Genomic DNA, 23,577 nt, shown 5'->3' on the forward strand with positions numbered 1-23,577 from the left:
CTTTGCCATTCAAAAGTAAAAACAAACGTGTTCTCTTAACAAGAGGTGGCAAATCCTCCAACTGGGGAAGATGCACCTTGGAAGGAAATAATAAAAAACAGGAGAGAGCAAGGGATCTCTTTCTGGAAGCACTCTTGATGCGCTGTAGCTATTGGCTCACATCCGCCTAGAGTAGGGATTGATTGCAGAGGCATCGGAGCAAATTCTGTTTTGGAAGGCACATAGCCCAAGAAAGAAAAGTTGAATGGAAGATGGAGAAGGTAAATTATTATATAGTTATTGTTACCTTCTAGGGTTTGCTGTTGGTTGTCAAAGATTATTGCTTCAGTCTTGCTTATAGCTAATTCTTTTCACAGAAAACTTCATTTTGAGAAAGGCCTTCTGAGTAGAACTGATAAATGCGTTTATAGTGTAGGGTGAGTATCTAAAGGGAGGAGATCATGCAAATGAGCCTTTGAGAGAAGATGGTGAGGCAATTATGAATACTCAGCTTTAATGGATTCAAAGACTCTCCTTTCTCAGAATATTTTTGTTCTATTGGCAGTGATAAGAAAAATAATCCCCGGCCCTTGCCTATAACTGAAAAAGAACTTCCAGAAAGAATACAACAATGTCATGGTTAAAATAATGGAACTTCCAGTAAGGAAAACATTTTCGAATATTCAGTTGAAGATTACTTCCAAGCATTTAAACACTAGAAAACACACAGTGGCCCATTTCACATCAAGTTAAAGTCAAATTTGTCTTAAAAAAACTAATGTTTCTAGGCTTGTTTTCAAATGCTGGCAAGTTTCAGAGCAGTAGAAAAATTCCTCTCCTATAAATGTTGACAGCAGTTCCGGTGGAGGCTAACAATGTTTTATAAATAGAGTTTACTTAGCAAAAACCATATGTATGCCTAGTGAAATAACCTCACATTTATTTATGTTTTGATTTATAGGAAACATGTGCCCCTTGACAAAGCCTTTGGGCTCTTTTCCGCAATTAAAAGGAATCATGCTTGAAAAAAATAGCTACCATCTTAATGGGAAACTTTTTCACATAAATTCAAAGCATTTTCTTTGATCAGTTTCACACACATTGAGAATATTTTCATCTACAGTTTGACTCAAAAAATGGGGTGAATTGAAAAAAAATGATGCTTATAAATATATTCTCTCAAACATGTATCAGCATATATAACATATTGGTTGAAAATTGGGGGATCCAAGGATTAAAAAGGCTCGGTAATTAATATGAGAGAGGCCGTACGCAGTTTTGCAGCAGGACAATATCTATTGTTGCTTGTGACTAGTGCTGGTGTAGCATGAGGCCATATTCCTGTTTGGATTGCTGGTGGTGGTTTTTCTTTAATTTAGACTGAAGAGGGGATATGTCCTATATGTACCTGTTGCTAAGCCTTCATCTGCTATCCTGAAAAAATCTATACCTTGATTCTCTTTCCAACAACAACAGATAATAAGAAAAGAGAGATAAGAAGGTTTTTTGCAAATCTCTCTTTCCCTTTTTCTTTGTTTTTTAGAAGAAAAAATTCAGTTAAAAGTAACAGCCTTTTGCTTATTACTCTTTCAAAAAGTTTAAGGTTGGGAGAAAGTTGTTGGAAAGAAAAATCCTTTCTTACTTTAAGAAAGAAATGGTTATATTAGCTGGGACCAGACTACAAAATATTGTTTTGTCACTATTCTAGACTAGACCAGTGGTCTTCATACTCCTTGGCGGGGCGGGGGGTGGGGGGCGGGGGGGTGGATCCAGGGGCAGGGAGCCAGTCATTGTTTAAATATAGAAACTTCATAATACATGGGTAAATTAGTGATACAAGTACACATCTTACATATATGTGCTAGTATAATTTTATACCTTGTTTTAATGTTTTAGGGGATAGTTCTTTTTATTTTTAAATATGAGTAAGAGATATGTGCTTAAAAAGCAAGAGTTACATTTTTAGCCGAAACCGGTTTGGCTCAGTGGATAGAGCGTCGGCCTGCGGACTGAAGGGTCCCAGGTTCGATTCTGGTCAGGGGCATGTACCTGGGTTTCAGGCACGTCCCCAGTGGGAGATGTGCAGGAGGCAGCTGGTCGATGTTTCTCTCTCATCGATGTTTCTGGCTCTCTGTCTCTCTCCCTTCCTCTCTGTAAAAAATCAATAAAATATATATAAAAAAAAAAAGAGTTACATTTTTATAGACAATCTTCCTCATGAAGGTGATGTTAGTTTCTAAGCTTTAGAACAGCCTGGTTCCTGCCTCCACAAAGTCAGGAACAAGTATCTTCTTTTTTTTTTAAACTAAAAATTTTTCAGTTACAGTTGACATTTAATATTAATTTTAGGTGTACAGTGCAGTGGTTAGACATTTATAAACCTTACAAAGTGATGCTCCCGATAAGTCTAGTACTCATCTGGCACTATACATAGTTATTATAATATTATTGACTATATTCTTCATGCTGTATTTTACATCCCTGTGGCTATTTTGTAACTACTACCACTTCATTTGTTTTGTTTTGTTAATCCTCACCCAAGGATATTTTTTCCATCAATGTTTTTTTAGAGAATGGAAGGGACCAGAGAAAGAGAGAGAAAGAAACAGAGAAACAAAGAACTTATGTACTTATATGCATGGCCAAGGACATGGGCAATAGGGTAGTGAAGACCTGGGGGAGGTGGGGGGTGGGGCTGGGCAGAGGTGGGGAAAGGGAGGGAAATGGGAGATATCTGTAATACTATCGATAATAAAAAATATGTTTAAAAATGAAAAAAGAAAAGAACATCGATGTGAAAGACACACATCAATTGGTTGCCTCCCCCACACACCCTGACCAGGGCTGGGTATCGAACCTGCAACTCAGGTACATCTCCTTGACTGTGACTTGAACTCGTGACCCTTTGGTGCACAGGTCAATGCTCAGTCTACTGAGAAACACAGGCCAGGGCCCAATTTGTATTTTTTAATTCATCTTTGTTCCCTTAGCCCCCCAAACCCCTTTCCATCTGGCAACTACCAGTTCAGGAACAAGTACCATTGAACACGGTGGCAGCTACCTCAAGCCCAACATGGCAGCTAAGAGCAATGAACCATCTTGTTCAGTAGCAATTCAGGAACCCTTGCGTTTCATGGATAGGTTTAGAAAATGGGCCAACCCCTTGAAATGATTTTATGCAGTGCTTTACGGGCATGTGCTATTCCCTCTTTGTTCAGCTTCTTAAATAGGTTCATGACTTAGGATTTGCCAGAGCCACTGGTGTATGGATAGGTTTTGGAGCTCTAACTTTCTTCAGGAAAATATTGATTGAAGATTAGAATGGCTCTCTGAAGGAATGATTATCTATGAGAAGAGCACCTCTCAGTGATTAGGGACCATGAAACTGAATCTTTCTCATACAAAATGTGATGTGGTTACCACAGGTGTGACCCAGCTTACTTTATAGAAGCTGCACATTAAGGATTCCAAAGATTCTGCTTGCGTCTTACTTTATCTCTTTGAATGAAGAACTTGGGTTGATTTAAAGAGCTCGTCCCATCTTCCCCTCAAAAGCTGGCTCCATAACATTCACTTTAATTTCCCTAGGAATTTAGAAGAACATAAAATGACAGGAAAGATGTCAGCTAATAAGAGGAGCTTGAAAGGGATGAGTTAATGTAACTAAGTTTAGAAGGAAATCCACAATTGTCTGTAAAAGAGCTGTGGTATATTTACATATGGAATACTATGCAGCAGTAAAAAAGAAGGACCTCTTACCTGTTGAAACACCATGGAGGGACCTGGAGAGTATTATGCTAAGCAAAATAAGCCAGTGAGAGAAAGACAAGTATCACATGATCTCACTCACATATGGAATCTAATGAACAAAATAAACTGATGAACAAAATAGATCCAGAGACATAGAAGCATGGAACAGACTGCGGAATCCCAGAGGGAAGGCTGAGGAGGGAGGGTGGTTGGGAAGAGATTAACCAAAGAACTTGTATGCATATATGCATAACCCATGGACACAGACAATAGGGTGTGAAGGCCTGGGGTAGGGGGGGCCGGAGCAGGCTAGAAGAGGTCAATGGGGAAAAAGGGGACATACGTAATACTTTCAACAATCAAGATTTAAAAAAGTAATCATATGTCACATGTATATATCTATCTTTGGTTAAAAACTACTGAACATTTTGTTTAGGCCAAAATGTGGTCTTACATTGTTAAGTCAAAAACATTCCAGGTGTCTGGCTGGTGCGGCTCAGTGATTGTCAACCCATGAACCAAGAGGTCACTGGTTCTATTCCCTCCAGCCAGTCTGTTGATGTTTCTCTCCCATTGATGTTTCTAACTCTCTCTCATTCTTCCTTCCTCTCTCTCTGAAAATCAATAAAAACATCCTATATAATAAAAGGTTAATATGCAAATTGTCCCCTCCACCAGGAGTTTGACCAGGGGGTGGGGCTGGCCAGCCAACTGCCCGCGGCCCCTCCCCCCAGTGGGCCCGGCCTGATCGGGGCGGGCTGACTGGACCCCACTTGTGCACGAATTTGTGCACCGGGCCTCTAGTTTATATATAGTTTTTATTTTAAACATTCCAAGTATTTTGGAGGGCAGTCTGTAACTGTCCATTTCAGGTGCAAATGCAGGAAGGGTTTTTGCCCAATTTTGACTAAATTGCCGATAATTACAGGTAGTTGCCACAAAAGCAATAGATCTATTGAAATCTGGGATGTGTGTGTCCTTGGTTTGGACCTGGTGTCACACGTCGCCAACCTAACTTCTGTACTGATCTCCTCGGAGTACATGGGTATAGTCTGTGTTTGGGAGTGTCAGGGGCATTTTGACATTTGTGTGACTAACTCTTCCCAGACCATGGCCCTCTTTTAAATTTCTTCAACATCCTCATCGAGTGCTCTGCATAGTTTTCTGTTTGGCATCTGGTTTGATGTAGTTATATTTCATCACAGCTTCACTGAGAGCTTTTGCAAATTTCTTTGATGCTAATTTAGTTGCTTTAAACTCTTTGGAGGGGAAAAAAGAAACAAAACCAGGAGTACAATAAACTTTGATTACCAGATTCCTAAACACTGAACCGCTCAAGTAACCCATACTTATCATTAGTTTTTGAGAATGGAATTTATAGGAGGAACCTGGGAAGCATTGTTACTGTTGCTGTTCAGATACAGAGGGAAGGGTGCAGAGCCAGAGGCCAGAAAACCCTTGTGGATTTGGATGAATGCTGCACTTCCCAGGACATCTTGAGAAGAGGCTGTAATTTTTAAGCAAGATGAGGTGGTTCGTTTTGCAGAAATTTTTAAAATAATGCCATTTAGAAAGCATTTCAGTGAAAATGGAACCTAAAGGAATACAAGGAATGAAGTGCACTTCTTCCTTAACCAGCTATCTAGACAGCCTACTCCCCATAGTATGAAACTTTAGAACTACCTATATTATCTCAGCTTTTTTTATTCTTTATTTTTTTTAAGTAATATGTGCTCATTGAGAAATCAAGAAATGCATAAAGAAAAGCCTGAACATGTCCAGGAATCTCACCTCCTAGTGTTAACCTTTGTTAAGATTTTGTTATATATTTAGTTTTTCTCTCCATTTTCTTGCCTACATGTTTAGGTACCCATATGGTGAGCGCATTTTCCATATCATGTACTACTCTTCTCCAATGGAAATGTCCAATCCTCTATCATTGGACATTTATGTTTTTCTTTTCTTTTTCCAATTGTAAGTAAGGATGTGATGAAAATCGAAAAACAAAACAAAATAAAAACCAAAAACACCTTTACGTCTTAAAGAAATCTTACCAAATTAGCTCCAAGAAATGAAGTAACTTACAGTTCCATGAGATGTTTATGAGTGTCCATTTCCAGGGATACTTGTCAACATTAGTGATATATTTTGAAGAAAATATGATAGGTGAAAAGTTCACCTCGTTTTTAAAATTTTTAATAGAAATCTTATATAATAAAAGCCTAATATGCTAAGTGTCCAGTCGTCTGGTCGTCCATTCAACCAATCAAAGTGTAATATGCTAATGATATGCTAAGGCTGCTCAACTGCTCGCTATGATGAACACTGACCACCAGGGGGCAGAAAGTTGACCAGTCGACCAGTTGCCATGATGGGCACTGACCACCAGGGGGCAGATGCTTCGACCAGTAGGTTAGCTTGCTGCTGGGGTCCGGCCCATCGGGACTGAGACAGGCAGAACATGCCCTGGAACCCTTCCACGGGCCCTCCCTGGCTTCGATCGTGCACTGGTATGGTCCCTTGGCCTGGCCTGTGCCCTCTCGCAGGCAATCCGGCTGAGGGCCCCCGAGTGCATGAATTTCGTGCACTGGGCCTCTAGTATACTACAGAAAAAGTGCACATAACATATGTGAACAGCTTGATGAATTTTCCTAAAGTGAACACATCATGTAAACAGCAGCCTGATCAAGAAGAAAGCACTACCAGTGCCTGGAAAGGCCCTCTCATTCCCTAGCCAGTTACTCCCTCCTGTTCCAGGGCTTGCTCTGTTCGTGCTACTACCAATGGGCATTTGGTGGCTTCCAGTGTTGGCTGTTAACCACCCAACATTGATGATAATTCCTAATAGTTTTAGCTGATGATAATCCCTAATTGTTTTCCCAGGTGGTTGTACAGATTTACTCCTCATTCTTGTCAACACTAGGTCCTTTCTATTATTTAATTCCGGTTTTAATTTGTCCTTGATGACTAAGTGTATTAAACATCTTTTTAGATATTTATTGATCATTTGGACATACTCCTTTGTGAGATATCCATTGAAGTCTTTATTTTTTTATTTTATTTTATTTTTTTGTTAATCCTCACCTGAGGATATTTTTTCCATTGATTTTTAGACAGAGTGGAAGGGAGGGGAAAAGACACAGAGAGACATTTGAGTATGGGCTAGGGATCGAGCTTGCAACCGAGGTACATGCCCTTGACAGGAATCAAACCTGGGACCCTTCAGTCCCAGGGTAGACGATCCAACCACTGAGCAAAAACTGCTAGGGCAATTTATTTTTATTTTTAATGACAGAAACAAAAAAGATCTAAAACCACAGTTTCTGGAAAGAACCACTTGTTCTTGCTTGTTTTGTACCTCTCTTGGGCCTCAAACTTGGTCTCCCTTTGGGCTTGTGTTTTAGAGCAGGCTCTCTGATCCATCCTTGTTGATGACAGGTTTGTCCAAGGGGGTATTCAGAAGAGTACCTTGTGGGCCTGGGGTGATTGTAGGTATAAACTTTGACAAAAGACTTGACCTTTGACCTCTCGACAATTTCTTCTTTGGGGGATAGGAGTCAATTCTAGCCACCAGATCATGGCTGTGGGTATCTGAGGGGCCATTATCAATGTTCTCCAGGACGACCCCTTTGCGACTGGCTGGGACCAACACCACCTTCTAGGGTTTCATAAACTTGCCAATTTTAACAGCACCCACTCGAGCTTAAGCAGAAAAGGAAAGAACCATACTTCCTCTAACCTTTCACACCAGGGAAAAGGTGATCTCTGAAGTCTTTTTTTAAAATTTATCTATATATATACTAGAGGACTGGTGCACGAAATTCGTGCATGGGAGGGGGCAGGGGCATCCCTCAGCCCGGCCTGCACCCTCTTGCAATCTGGGACCCCTCAGGGAATACCCGACTGCCTGTTTAGGCCCGATCCCACAGGGATTCCTGTGGGATCGGACCTAAACAGGCAGTCGGACATCCCTCTCGCAATCCGGGACCACTGTCTCCTAACCACTAGCCTGCCTGCCTGATGGTCTCTAACTACTTGCCTGCCTGCCTGATCGCCCCTAACCACTCGCCTGCCTGCTTGAGCACCTCTAACTGCTCTCCTGCCTGCCTGATCGCCCCTAACTGCCTCTGCCTCAGCCCCAGCCACAGCGGCTTTGTCCAGAAGAACGTCCGGAATGACGTCCAGAAGGTCATTCCTCTGTCTGGTCTAATTAGCATATTATACTTTTATTATATATATAGTTAATCCTCACCCAATGATATTTTTTTCCATTGATTTTTAGAGAGTGGAAGGGAGGGAAGGGGAGAGAGAGAGAGAGAGAGAGAGAGAGAGAGAGAGAGAGAGAAAGGGAAGGAGGAAGAGAGAAACATTGATGTGAGAGACAGATCAATTGGCAATTGGTTGCCTCCCACACTTTGCCCCAACTGGGGTCAAATGATTGTTTATTAGTTCTGTCACTATTTGCCATGTTATTGTGATTTATAAGAAATATGTAATTGGTCATTTAGATGCCCAAAATATGTTTCTCATATATATATTTAGTCTTCCTCCATAATTCCTGGCTCACAGCTCCCAAAACTCTTGGAATTTCCTAAGTATTGAGTGATAAAGTTCTTTTGTTATGTTAATAAAGTGACTTTTGGAAAGCCCCTAAGGATGGGGGAGCTAGTTGCCAATGGAGCCAACCATTTGATTAGAGGGTTGGAACTTTCAACTCCACTCCAGATCTGAGGGTTGGGGTGGGGAGGGTAGGCAGCGAAATCCCCAAGACCAGTGATTTAATCAGCCATGCCTTTGCAATGAAGCCTCCATAGAACCCAAAGGACAGGGTCCCCAGAGCCTGCTGGTTGGTGAACATGTGGTGAGAGTGGTCCCCCAGAGAGGGCAAGGAAGCTCTGTACCCTTTCCCCATACCTTATCCTATGCATCTCTTCCATCTGACTGTTCCTGAGTTACAGCCTTTTACAGTAAATCTGTGCTCTAGTAAGTAAAATGTTTCTCTGACTTAGGAGATGCTCTAGCAAATTAATTGAACCAGAAGATGGGTATCTGGGAACCCCTAGTATAGGTAACAACCTGGATTTGCCACTGGTGTCTGAAGGGGGGAGGGGGCAGTCGAACCCTTAACCTGTGCCACCTGATGTTATCTCTGGGTAGACAGAGTCAGAATTAACTTAAATTCTCATGTACCCTGCTGACTTATGGAGAATTGTTTTATGTGTAGGACCCTCCCCCCAACATCAGAACTTGAGTCTCAGAACACCAAAGAGAATGCCTATTTCTGATACTGCCCTGCCTGCATATATTTTATAGCTTCTTTTTCTGAACTATTTTATTCTATTGACCTGTCTGTTCTTTAGCCAGTACTATCCTCTACCAGATGTTTTAAACCTACACATTTTATCTGATGGTACACATTATCGTTTATGATTCTTCCGTTTTAAATGCCCCTTGGCTCTTTTTCAGTTTTTGTCTTCTAGGTGAACTTTAGGAACATCCTTCTGGAATTCTGTTGTTTATGAATTCATTTATATGTAGTAAAAGCATAAAAACATGGGTGGATAACATCAGTTTCAGTAATAGCGTTTGCCTACGGAGGGTAGTAGGGAAAGAATAAGGTGGGCGAGGGTTCACATGTACCTGTACCATGTTCATTAAAGAGAAATATGGCACAATTTAATGTGTTAAGCCTGGGTGGTGGGTATCTCAATGTCGTTTATATTATTCTCTGACATCAGTCACGATTAAAAGATGCCACTTGGGAATTTTGTTTGGAATTATATTCAGCCAGCTTAACCAGGCTGTGTGTTGTAATTACATTGGCTATAAGAAACAGTCTCGTTGTTTTCTGCTGCATTCTCACAAAGTTACTCTCTTCCCAGACATACATCAAAGTACACACAAATGCACACTCACTCTAGTGTCCTGCGTTCATATTCAGAAGTGATTTTTTAAAAAAAACAATCTGTCACTTATAAGAAAACATGTAGGAAATAACAGTGGGGAGACCTAACAGGTGTTTGCTTTATTTTCACCTTTTATACTTTAACATGTTCTGGAAGCAATTTAGTTTTTCTTTTGTCTTATCTGTCTTGAATTGAAAGGTTTAGGTACATCAGTAAGTACCTGGGTTAATGTAAATACTGCTTGTATTCTCTCAGGAAAAACACTCTGGCCTGGTTTCTCTGCATTTTTATTAAGTCCCAGCAGCTGCTCTCCATATTCTTGGGTAGTGGTGTCTTTTCTACTGAAATAATCAAAATGCAAGTGTCAAGAATTAGGAGTGGTTATTTGTTTCTTGTTGTTGTTATTGGAAGGCCATTGATGGCAACAGAAATGGCCAAAGGAATATTGGCACTCTTTTTTTTTTAATATTTAAAACTTTTTAAATTGATTTTAGAGATAGAGAAAAAGGTACAGGGATAGAGAAAAACACTGACAAGAGAAAAACATCATTGATCTGATTGGCTGCCTACTGCACACCCCCTGCTGGGGATTGAGCCCGAAAGCCAGGCATGTGCCCTGACTGGGAATTGAACCTTGACCTCTTGGTTCCTACATCAATGCTCAACTACTGAGCCACACTGGCTGGGTGGCGCTCTTGTTGTTGATCTTAAGTTACCTTCACCTTGGGATAACCTTAGTTGAGTACTGACTTGGAAGTGCTGGATTTAAGTTGATTCTGGTCTTGGCCAAATTAAAGAGAGAGGTCTGAGAAGGATATGGTATTGGTTCTGTGTGTGACATGTTGCTGTAATGCAGTGGTTCTCAACCTTCTGGCCCTTTAAATACAGTTCCTAATGTTGTGACCCAACCATAAAATTATTTTCGTTGCTACTTCATAATTGTAATGTTGCTACTGTTATGAATCGTAATGTAAATATCTGATATGCAGGATGGTCTTAGGCGACCCCTGTGAAAGGGTCGTTTGACTGCCAAAGGGGTCGCGACCCACAGGTTTAGAACCGCTGCTGTAATGCATGAGTATCAAGTAGAACTCATAAAGATAAAATAATCACAAACGACTTTAAGAACTCCAAGTAGCAGAATACACATCCCTTTGAAGATAGGAAGTGTTGCCATCAAAGGTGTAATTCTATTAGTTTCTTAAGCCTCAACTTCATACACTTGAAATCATGCCCACAATCTACTGCCTAAAGCTTTTGGAAATAATTGAGAGACATTTGTTTATTTACTAAATTTCAGATCATCCAGCATTTTGCTGGCCTTTTGTCTGGGAAAATACACATTCACCATAGCAATGCCAATAAGTACAGAAAATTTGCCAGCCCACAGAGAAATTCGAACTTCCTTCTTTTCCCACAGGTGTGTCTTGGAGAAATTATGCATACAATAGAACTTTTCATGTCTAGACTCTTCCCAGGAGATTTCTGTCTATTAAGAACCTTTTCTTTTTTCTTAAGCATACTCAAATGGAACAAAGCTTAGGAAAAGATTGGGGACAGAATGCAGGAAAAGGATATATAGAAAACCCTGAATCATTATACTTTTTCCAACTCTTTGCATCCAAATCCATGCCATTAGAAGTCTAAGGTTCACCCGGCTGACATGACTCAGTGGTTCAGCATCAACCTATGAACCAGGAGGTCACAGTTCAATTACAGTTAAGTCATATAACCAGGTCGTGGGCTCAATCCCCAGTGTGGGGCATTTAAAAGGCAGCCGATCAATGATTCTCTCTTATCATTGATGTTTCTATCTCTCTGTCCCTCTCCCTTCCTTTCTGAAATCCTCTCTCTCTCTCTCTCTCTCTCTCTCTCTCTCTCTCTCTCTCTCTATATATATATATATATATATATATATATATATATGGTACCTTTTTACTGATGTGCTGCCCATAGTCAACAAATACTACTGAGACTCTGCTAAATGTCAGACACTGTATCTGATTCAGAAGATTAATTAATGTGGGGCCTGCTTTAAAGATACTTGCAATGGATGAGTAAACCCAAATTGCAGTATATTTGTTAAGTGCAGTATCATAGAAGAGGTAACACTTGAGTTAGACCTTTTTCTTTAAACCTACTTTTTAAAAATAATACATTTTTATTGATTTCAGGGAGGGAGAGAGAGATAGAAACATCAGTGATGAGAGAGAATCATTGATTGGCTGCCTCCTGCATGCCCTCTACTGTGGATTGAGCCTGTAACTGCGCATGTGCCCTGACCTGACTGGGAATTGAACATGAACTTCTGGTTCATAGGTTGACACTCAACCACTGAGCCACACTGGCTGGACTTGGTTAGATATTTTAACTAGACCTGTTGGTCTAGCCTGGGGAGAGGATGGGATTGGATAAGGGACACAGAACCCCAGAAGGTCTAGGAAATAGATTGGCTAGGGGTTGGACCCATCAGAAGCCGGGAAAGCTTGGGAAGTTGATTAGATTGAAGAAGCACCTTCCCAAGCCTGAGATAATAGAATCTGAGCCTAACAAAGACAAAGGCCCCTTTTCCTCTCTCTCACTGGTAGCATGCACTTGTTCCCTTGGTTCTTGTGTTTTCTCTCCATCGCAACCATGTGGCCTTAGTGGCCATGTGGCTACTTCAAGCAGGCTCCAAGCTGAGCCTGGGTATTGGAGACGGCTGGAACTGGACTGGGTTTTGAAATGGACTAAACTTTGGCATAGCATAGGATCTTTGGACAGTGGCCCTATTTCTGGTCTTGGTGAAGACTTTTTCCCATAGTTGGGATGGATGGAAATGAACACTGGGAACCAGGGGTAGCCTTCCATTTCCACCCCAGTGAACTAAACCTCATCCTCCCATGGGTAAGTCTCATGAGTCTCCCGAAATGCTTTTCTCTTGACTCTGTGAAAGGACTACACTTCCAACGGCAACACTGGTTCTCTTATTTTTTCTTATATTAACAATGATGCAGTCACCGCTTTGAGGATTTTGATGTACGGACAAATACACATGTAAAGTCCTAGAAATTGCTTCCTTGATAAATAGCTTAAAGAGGTGTGTGAGGATGAACATTAAGGCATCTTTGTTTCCTTTGGTGACATTAGGTTCAGTGTTTGTTAATTCAGTAGTCATGACCATCTTATTAAACCCAATGAAGCATCTTGTGGACAGCTTGGACGTCTGGGAAAGGGGGTTAGGAGCTAAAGAAAGAGCTGTTCTAGTTGAGCAGTGCTTCCAACCTGTGCCTTACGATCCCCTCACTGTTGCTATGGCCCAGAATTCATGTTTGGTTTTTCAGAGAAATTCATTGTGCTTATTCTGAGATGTCATTCTGTTCACCACAAATCATAGCCTGCCAGAACTGAATGGGGTCACATATTATAGATAAGGAAACTGAGGCTCAGAGAAGGGATTTTCTAGTCCATAGTTGGAACTCAAGCAGGACTATCCTCAGGCTCCTGTTTTCCTGGCCTCCTTACGCTCAGAGCAGGTAGGAGGGAGTGGGGCCATGGAAGGGGTGGTGTTACATTTTTGTGTCTTGAATCAAACATCAAGCATTGGCATATTTTGTAGTAAGTGACAAATGATCATTTCTGTTGGGTAAAGTTTCATTGCTAATCACTATGAAGCCATATATATATATATATATATATACACATACATACATACACATACACACACACACATATACACACACACATAAATACATATACATATATATACATACACACATATACATACATACATACACACACACATATATATACACATACACACATATACATATATATATATATATATAGATATATATCTATATATCTATATATATAAAAGCCCAATATGCAAAGTGTCCCCTTGGGAGTTTGACCGGCCGCTATGACGTGCGCTGACCACGGGGCGGTGCAGAACAAAGGAAGGCCCTGGCGGGGGAAGGGAGGCCTTGGCTGGTGGCTGGCGGCCGGCAGCGGGCAGCCGGCCATGGCTAGGGACCCTACCTGTGCACAAATTTCATGCACTGGGCCTCTAGTATATATATTTGTATAAATGCTGAGCACATGTCTCTGTTTTTGTATCCTTACACAGCATACATGCTTTTCCTCTCTAAAATCTGTGTTCTTTTTTTGCCATTGGATGGAAAACTGAAACATGTAATTCCGTCTTAACACAACAAACTGAAAAAGGACTACTTTGAAATACAAATGAGAGTGTCTGGAAGCACTTTATAAGGCACTAAAAAAACTGAGTATAGAGCAGTTATAACACACAGTATTGCTGGTGGCCAGGCTTTGCCAAGCTTTGGGTCTCAGAATGACGAACTTGCTCTGTCCTATAGCTGTGGCAATAACATTTTCTGCCTCATGTCTAGCAAGTTTTGGACCCGTGTTATTTCATAAATATTAGTTAATTCTAAAATGCTCCTTGTTGTCTTTCAAATCCTAGAGTGTGTAGACCTGGGAGTTCTTCTATCCTCCTAGGAATGGTTCATGTATTCATGCCTTTTAATCCCTCTTTGTGTCTCAAGACTGGTTCATCTTGAACGAATCCAGATATAAATGAATGGTGGTCCCCCCCTCCCCCCGAAAGGTCTGGAATGAATGAGATTCTTCTATTTTGAGATTTGCCCACAATGCCTAAGAAGTCATGAGAGAGCCAGAACAAGACTAAAAGCCTGAACCTCCTCTCACAACCAAAATGGCCCGACCAGTTGGTCCAGTAAGAGACACATTCTTTCAGACACAAAAAATGGTTCTTGCCATCTTTATTTTAAAACTAGAGGCCCAGTGCACGAAATCATGCACGGGTGGGGTCCGGTCGGCCGGCCAGCCCCCAGTCAGGGCTGATCAGGCTGGGCCAGCCGGGGGGAGGGGCCGTGGGTGGTTGGCCAGCCAGCCCCGCCCCCTGGTTGAACTCCCGGTACCTGGTAGAGGGGGAAATTTGCATATTAGTCTTTTATTATATAGGATTATATAATTCGCCAGTCTGTCAACATCACTTTTTATGTCTACCACACTGCCTTAATGGAGACAGATTATTTTAAAAAACACAACTGCAATTAATAACATTTAATTGGCTAGCAGTTTTCAGAAACCAATGTTGCAGATACAAAACTTAGGACTAGTGAAATGCTGACTGAAAATCTTTCGGGAACAAAACCTCTTGGGACAGAGCTGATTTTGAATTAGGGGAGGTTTTCCAATCCATTCCATTCCCTCTTATTCTAAGTTGGTGGCCCTCCCAGAGGAGGCAGGAGGATCCTGAGCTGTAGTACAAACCAGGGCCTTGCTGGGAGTGGGCATTACACAGACAGTGCCTCGGCTGTGGGATCTAGCTCCCTGACTGGGAAACGCCTAGATGCCCCCAGAAGCCTCTGCCCCTTTCAAATGTCCTCCCCCCTCCCCCAGGTGAAGTAAAGAGTCAGTGCCCCACCAAGATGAGATGGGAGCAAATACAGATGGAAATGGGTCCTTGGAAAGAAACTTCTAATGAGTGTGGCTCCATGTCTTAGATTCATTACCATTGTTGTTGCCAGCATAGAACAACATGTTCATCTCCTCCCTCCCCACCCTTCTCTTTTTGTTTTTGCGAGAGGAGTATTTTTTTAGTGGTTAAGTGCACTATTATACAGATATCCGCCACCCTCCATCCCCCACGAGGTGGAGGAATCTTGATAGAACCATCACCTGCTAGAAGTGGGAAGTCTTGTAGATTTTAGGGTCCATCCCGTTTTTAATGTACAAAAACGATGGTAAGAGCCCTGAAAAGTGCTGCCACAACCACTGCTAAGAAGGAAAGAAGCCTTTGCCAGGCCTCCCATTCCATTCAGACAGTTACCATTAGTAGAATATTCTTTGTATGTGGCAAAGCTCTACCTCCCCATAATTTCAACACTGTCTGCCCCCTCCTCACCCCCACTGCCTTTAGAGGCACTTGAAATAATGTGTGTGGGAAGATTCTCTGGCCTTCTGGATTCACACAAGGTAGAGCAACCCCCCCCCCCCATACTTGCAAATCTATAATAATAAAAGCGTAATATGCTAATTAGACCGGACCACCTTCTGGACAAAGACAGGGCTGCGAGAGAAGCCTGGGTCCCGGGTGCCAGAGGGAAGCCAGTGCCGGCAGCCGGGGAAGGAAGGTCTACTCTTGCACAAATTTCGTGCATCAGGCCTCTAATATTAATAAGGCCCCAAGACCTCCTTCCTTCCTTTTAGTTTGTTTCTTGTTCTGGAATGGCTGTGAACACACATCTCGGCCCGAACACGCATCTCAGTGTGATAGTACATAGTACACGAGGGCGGCGCTGCTCTCGTTACTGCGGGAGATGGAAGTAGGCTTGGGCCAGCGAGACCTCACACTCACAACTGATCCACTCTTCGCGAGGTAAAAATGCGTGCCTAGGTATTCGTTCACGTCTATACTAAGTCATACTTCTGACTTGAGTGTTATTTGTTTGGCCCTAAATAAACTCATGCGGTTGTGACTATGGAAACAGAAACAGAACTGACTGAGATGTCAGGAGGGGAAGCACGCTGGGCCTCACCTGCCCGGCTGGCCCTCTGCCCTGTTTGGTGGGACAGCAGTAGCTGTGCCCCCTCCCCACTCTGCCCGCGTTGTGTGCTGAGGAAAATTAGAATTCCAAGGTGCTTTCTGTAAACTTATTAGAATTAGGTATCTTGCTTGTTGCCTCTTATTTATCTTGCATACTGATGTCTATATATTAACAATGGAAAATTCTCATCTGCTCCAAAGCAGGCTAGTGGCCTGAAAATCATTTTCAGAAATGTTAGAAATGTTAGTAACTCAACTTTGTGGTGAATAGTGAAAACCACATCTAACATTTAGACCAAGTTGTACATTTTCAAAGGACTGGCGCTTCTTGCATGTCTCACGGGCTGTTTCTAACTCAGTTCTTTGTCTTTGCAGTGTATGCTTTTGTTTTTGGTTATTGGCTGACTGCTATATAGAGGCCATCCATAGTAAACACAGGGGAGAAAAATGCTTTCTCATTCTAGTTGGCAGTGAGATTGTCCCCAGTCTTTTCCGGAGTCAAAAACAAACAATAACAACAACAACTTTATGAAAGAGGTTTGAGAATTTTAAGCTGTACATTTTTGAAGACATTGATTGTGTTTCATCTGATTGTGTCTGAACTGTCATGGTCTCTGGTTTTCTATGCAGAAGACTTAATTTGCCTATGGTGTGTGTGTGTGTGTGTGTGTGTGTGTGTGTGTGTCTGTGTATGTGTGGCATGTCTTAAGGGGGTATCAAAGTTAGACCAGAGCGATATACTGATTTTTAAAGATTTTTAAAGATTTAGATACTACAGTCTTGATATTGTTAAAGAGACCACAGCCATTTGCCTACAAGGCCATGATTCCAAGTGTTGCCAAACCACCATGAGATGAGGTAGAGGATCTTTGGAGAACAAACAAAACTTGTCCTGGCCTGTGAGCACAGTAATGCAATCCTCCCACATCCCCGAGTCACAACCCCTAGGATCGGCTCTGCAACTGATGTCTCAGGGCAGCTACTCAGATGGGAAATGGAATTGGCAGAAATCTCAGCCCAGGTCTTGGTCCTGGCCCGTGCACGCCTGCCTGCTTCCAGGAGTCCAGCCTCAGCTCCCGGCTGTGCGCTCTGAGGCCTCTCTCCTGGCCCGTCCTCCCCTTGCCCCACATTCCCCATCACGTTTTCCTTTATTTTTTCTTCTTCAAAGAACATCTTGCTGCCAAAACCTGTTTGGCTCAGTGGATAGAGCGTCGGCCTGCAGACTGAAAGGTCCCAGGTTTGATTCCGGTCAAGGGCATGTACCTGGGTTTCGGGCACATCCCCAGTAGGAGATGTGCAGGAGGCAGCTGATCGATGTTTCTCTCTCATTGATGTTTCTAACTCTCTATCCCTCTCCCTTCCTCTCTGTAAAAAATCAATAAAATATATATTTTTTTTAAAAAAGAACATCTTGCTCTACACAGTTATTTTCCTTTATGTTTGCCCGTTTACTTTCTGTCTCTTCACCAGGATCTAAGAACCAAGAGCCTCTCCTGTCTCCATCACTCGGAACCTCTGCTTGGAACAGAGGCCAGCACAGTGTGGGACTCAATAAATATGTGTAGATCTGAAAATGACCGTCAGCCATGGCTGGAGGGATTTAGGAGAATTTTCACTCCTTTTAGAGGATAGAGTTCTATAGGTTATGGTGGCTTCTATTTAATTTATGGAGTAGATGTGTGTGCCATATGTTTTGGAAGCTACACCTGTACTTACTAAAATCACTCTACTGTGTTCCCCCCTACATCTTCTCTTTGCCATCTTGGCTGGTTTCCTTGGAAATGCCAGTGTAGGCTTCATGAAGGTCATTTGGAGCAAGAGCATTCTGTGAACACGGAGTGAGTCTTCAGAGGTCCTTACAGTTCTGTAACACCCGGTCAGACAGCCGCGTTAGTCCAGAATCTGAGGCAGGGGCTCTCTTTCACGGCTGGGATGGTGAAGCCTGATATTGCTGTTAGGCCGACGAGTAGAGCTCGCCTCTTGCCAATGGGAACGTTGATGTGGTAAATCTAGAGATGACCAAAGCCCACATTGTTCTCTGTGTACTCAGTGCTCCAGCAGCAGAACATTTATTTTTGCTTTGTTGGGTTCAAGGCTGTCCAGTGGACAAATACCTCTGCTCTCTAGTGAGCTACTAGTTTTAATTTTGGTTGTCTCCCTTGGCTAGTCGGAGGAATAAAATAAGAAAAGGGCTTCCAGAGTAAGATCCCTTCATTCTCCAGAAAGGACGACCTACATCTCAGCAGAAGAATCTTCCTCACTTGGCTTCACCTTCCTTTGGTGCAGATGAGGTGCAGCCTGTTGATTGGCAGGTTTTTATTGGTGCATTAGCTTAAGCCTAAAAAACGGAATAATTGCTGCATAACCACTCATTCAGCTGCATGGACATCGGATAGTTGCTGATAGGGTGTGAAGATGATTTTTCTAGTTGAAAGGTCACCTAAACTTTCTGACATTAAAGAGGAAGGTGTGGTGGAGAACTGTGGGTATAAGTGGGTTCTACTTCCAGCCAGACTTGGATGTGAGTTCAGATTCTGCCGTTGGTAGCAGGGACTATGAAGGCCCGAAGAAAGATACTGTGTAGACCTCAGTTTCCTTATTTGTAAAGTAGGGGTCATAATACTTTCCAGTGGTTGCTATGAGGAGTAATAGAATGACGTACATGGAGTACCTCATTAACTGTCAACTCCATGTTCAATCCCCTTTTTCTGGAAAACGTTTCTCTGGCTTCTTTCCATTTTTGTTCCAATGTTGCCAATCAATATTAATAGATTGGTAAAATAGATTTCTTCATTTTTTTCTTTTCTCCAATTCTCCCTCCCGTTCTATTCTTTTTTCTCCCTCAATTAGAAAGATCCAACATTTTCTGACATCTCAAGAGACATGAAACCACCTCTAGGATGATCTCTTATCAAATCTAGAAAACCAGGAGTCTTCAGAGGGAAATTAGAATCTTCATGTCAGAAGCAACATTGTCTTCATCAGATTCCTAAGTCGGAGCAAAGATGAAACTACAGTGTTAACTTGGATTGACAAAGGTCAATTTGTATAAATCAAATCTTTACTGCTTTTAGAAGTGAATACTGGTCAATGCTTTTGTGTAACATACTTTTTTGGTTGTCCCCTTTAAACATAGACTTTTAAAAGGTTTTACATGGGAGGTACATCTCCTGTAAGGAAATGTTGATTAAGATTCTTTTGTAGGAAAATATTTAATCTCTTATATAACTGCCTTCCCCTTTCCCTCCACAATTTTTGAAGCTCTTATTTAACACTTTGAGAATTGTTAGCTAAAGGTGGAAGAGCTGACTCACAACTATGCTTCTTCACCAGTTCTTGCTGAAAGAGATTTACAGTATGTCTACATTTAGATATAGATCCTTTAAAAAATATTTCCCTTAACTTTTCAGGATGAGGAAAATATCTTCAATCATAATTGCATAAATGGAGGCAGCATTGTTTTCTGAAACATCTTGGGGACCTGCCTTATCCATACGTGTGCTATTTTGTATTACTAAGGATGAGACGCCATTTCTGCTTTTCTGACCATTAATTTTTGTGTTTACCTTTGTTTAGCTTACTAGAGACCCTCCACCTGGACAATCTGGCAATAAAAACCATGTTGGAAAAAAGATGAAAATAGAAATAAATTCAATTACAGCTCTAGCTAGGAAATGACATTGTGTCTGTTCCCTTGGCCTATGTCCTGGAGGAGGAAGACAGCAAACCAGACTTACTTCATGCCTGTTGATCCATCCATCCATCCATCCATCCATCCATCCATCGATTAATTTCTTCAGTAAATATTTTCCAAAAACGTCCTGTGTACCAAACACTGTTAAGTACTGAGGAATAAATTACACAAACAATTTCTGCCCTCAGGGAATGTATAGTCTGTGTACAAATGGGTGGTGGCTTAGACTGCATTGTAGGCAGTGGGGGATAAAAGAAGTGGAATGCATTAGAGACATATTAGATGGAATTTGGCAGGTTTAATAATTTACTAGAGCTGTGAGGATGAAGAAGGGAGAATCAAGCATGCTTCCTCATCCTGTAGCTTGGCTTCTTGGGTAGATGGTGGTGTCATCCACGGAAGACAGGAACCAGGAGCAGGTCTGGAGACTATTATGGCCTCAGAATCGCGGGTTAAGTTTGAGGCCATCCAGGTGATTGGAACCTTAGAAAAGAGGCCTGGTTGGAAATGTGGATGGTAATTGGGAAGGCACGAGGTCACAGGAGCAGAGCAAGAAGGGATGAATGCAGGCGGTGGGGTACAGTGCGTAATGCACAGATACAGGAAGAAATGTTGACTTGATCAAGGAGCTTGGCTAAATGAGAATGTGGTATATCTTCCTAGAATATTAACCGTAAAGTTTGGGCCTGTTCTTTCTAATGGTAAATATTGATGTCTTGTTTCTTTTTATTCTTTCCTAAGTTTTTTTATCTTCACTTTGATGTTGTGCAGGCAAGATTGTGCCTGTGATGAGGTTGATCAGTATAGAGTGATTGTGAGATGGAAGGCTCTTCTGAAAATGATCCACAGGAAAGATCAACAGTGATTTAAGTTATTTGCCAATTTTGTATTTCTGGAGAGGGAGGGAGGGGATAAGTATATCTGGGGCAGGGGATGGGAGACTTCAGGTGTATCTGTTTTATTTCCTTAAAATGATCTGAAGCAAATATGGGAACATGTTAACATTGCTTAAATCTGGGTTGTATGTAACGTGGATAGCTATCATATCATTTTTAGGACTTTTCTGTACATGCGGCTATTTCATAATTAGAAGTTTTAAAAAAAGAAAGAAAAATAAGATGGGATGTGCATGTGCTGACTACCTATTTAGTTTAGCCCCAGGAATCCATGGAAACCAGACAGGTAATAATCACTAGTCGTAAATTAATAATAAGTAAATGTTCAAAAATAGATAACAAATTAAAAGGGATGGGATTGTCTAGACATCCAAACACCTATCTGTTTTTTGGAAACCTGGCCTTTGGTGGAACAGGGCCCAGAGCAAATCCATTCTCAGTGGGGTCTTTACTTTTCGCTCACCTTTTGCTACCAATAGAATTCCTGAGTAATTGGAGTCAGGAGTTTTTTGTTTTTTCTTGGAGTGGTGATCAAAGGTGTTTCCATCCAAATGAGAGCAGGATACTGCTCCTCAGGGGTCGCAGACAGGAGAAAAGGGTGAGGGGCACTGTGGGTCTGGGAGATAGAAGCTTCCTCCAGGGATTAAAAAAAAAATCCTTTTGAATGGGCTTATTGTTTATAAGAACAGCTCCTTAATGGAAAAACAAAAAGGCAAGAGTTCTGTAGCATGCTCTCTGCTTTCCTGTGCTGACCTCACTGCTTATTTGATTTATCAAGTCTTGCTCTGCTCTGTGACCTTTCTCTAACTATTTCTCTAGAGTATCCATTTACTTTATTTAGAAACATAATATTTTTAAAAAGCTGGAGCTAGTCAGAAAACCCTCACCTTTTTGATGTGGCCATTTCCCCATCTTTTGAAACCTTAAACTTTCCGACAGCCACAGTGCTGACTTGCAGAGCCTGAATCTACAAGTCTTTCAGGGCCCTGGCTCCTGCTCCCTGATGGGTGGGTGGTCCTCACATGGGGGGCGGGTATGAAGTTGGGGGGGTTGAGGTTGGGGGAGGTTGCGCGAGACAGATAGGCTCCTCCCCGGACAGTTTATACACAAGTGCCAGAGAATTGGGTGCTGTGCGGTAGAGAAGGGACTGCAAAAGGCGCTCAGCTCGCACAGAAGGAGGTGATTGGATTGTGGGGGGAAGCCTGGCGGAGGGGTGGCCCTGGAGTGGCCTGTAAGCATGGCCTGGTGTGGGACCTGAAGAGATGGCAGGGAGGGAATAAAGAAGGTGCCTTGGTGTCCCTTCCTCTTTTAATACAGCTGTGAAATTATTCCTGAACCTTGCTTTGTCACATTAAACATTCTGAATGTATGGTATGCAGTCTTTCTGAGGTTTTTTAAAAAGTAATTTTTAAATTAGTTTTTTTTTTACATTTGTCATTCTCCCTTTGTTTTGCTCTTTTTTTTTTTTAACATTTAACGATACTAAGAGTATAACTATACAGTTTAAAGACCAATAAGTGGGCACAAAACAATTTCATCACGTTCACAGGTTAGCTATTTAAAGTGTTAGCTTGTTTTCTTTTGAATGTTCAACTGTCTGTTGTTCTAGGTATTGTGAGTTCTTTTGTAGTTTCTTTATCTTAAAACTCGGTGGCTACCAAAGGTATACACAGACCTCTTATTTGGAAAATTGCTTCTAGGAATGTGGAACCGATCGAAGCTTGGAGATGACAATAACAAACATCTTAAAGGGCAGTTTAATCCCTGTTTTTAAAATTTCTTGGCTGGACATTTACTTCTTTTTCTTCTAGAGGAACTTTAGAATCTTGTTATTAAACTTTGCCTCACCCAAGGAAAGCACAACATCAACAAAAGTAATAATATCTCTGTAAATTGTGATTGGAATCACATTAAATGTATTTATTATTTTGGGGCTAATTAACATTTTTATAAAGTACAATTTGCCTGTTATGAAGTATGGTATTGTTTTCAGTGGAAGTGGAATTCTTGGGGTGCCCTGAGGAAAAGAATTTCCTGCGGTCCCCAGGGGAGGATGGGGTGTCACGGAAATCTTTATTGATCATGTAAAATTAAGGGGGTTTTCCTCCAAGCCATCCCGCATGGGAAAAGCCCAGCCGTGTCTTCAGCAGGGCCAGAATGAAGGCTCCTGCACAGGATTTCTATTCCATTTTGAAGTCCAGTCCAGTCCAGCATCTGGCTAGCTTAGCTTGTGTTCCCAGCTGCAGTCCATGGCCATGCGGCTGCTTAAGACCACATGGCTGTGGAGAGAGAACAAGCAGATGCACGGGTGAGTTCGGGTCATGGAGCAAGAGTGAGCAAGGGAGGATAAGAGCGAGTAAGAGAACAGGAGAGAGCAAGAAGAGGGAACTCTGGCTATTTTAATTTTCCAAGATTTCGGGCCCTTGTGGTGGCTCCACCCTTCTAGCTAATGGTTTCTTCCCAGGCTAGACGAACAGGCAAGCCCTTGCCTGTGGCACCCTGACTTCACTGTGTATGCCTCCATCTCCCCTTTGTAGGATCCCTTCCTCCACTGATCTGCAGGGAATGGACCAGTGGTTCCTTGGGGAACGTGAAGCTCTAACTTCCTGGTGAATCTGCAGGGATGACCATGCTTACAGTGTCTGGCCTCCCCTTTGCTCTTTTTCTATTGTTAATATTAGTAAACTAGCTAATCACAACGGTAAGAGTATAAATAGTCAGATGGGATTTTTTGTGATTGTCAGAAAGCTTTTTATTTTTAATGTCTTCATATATGTG

At 41.9% G+C, this 23,577-nt stretch overlaps 1 protein-coding gene and 1 pseudogene across 1 annotated transcript in view; one reads left to right on the forward strand and one right to left on the reverse strand.

Annotated features, from left to right (window-relative positions):
• The window catches only part of GLI3 (GLI family zinc finger 3), a 257,326-nt gene that overhangs the window by 14,831 nt on the left and 218,918 nt on the right, over positions 1–23,577 (forward strand).
• On the reverse strand, positions 7,038–7,405 carry LOC111825232 (annotated as a pseudogene).

Source organism: Myotis lucifugus, unplaced genomic scaffold (assembly GCF_000147115.1).
Source record: "Myotis lucifugus unplaced genomic scaffold, Myoluc2.0 scaffold_18, whole genome shotgun sequence".
Taxonomy (NCBI): Eukaryota; Metazoa; Chordata; class Mammalia; order Chiroptera; family Vespertilionidae; genus Myotis; species Myotis lucifugus.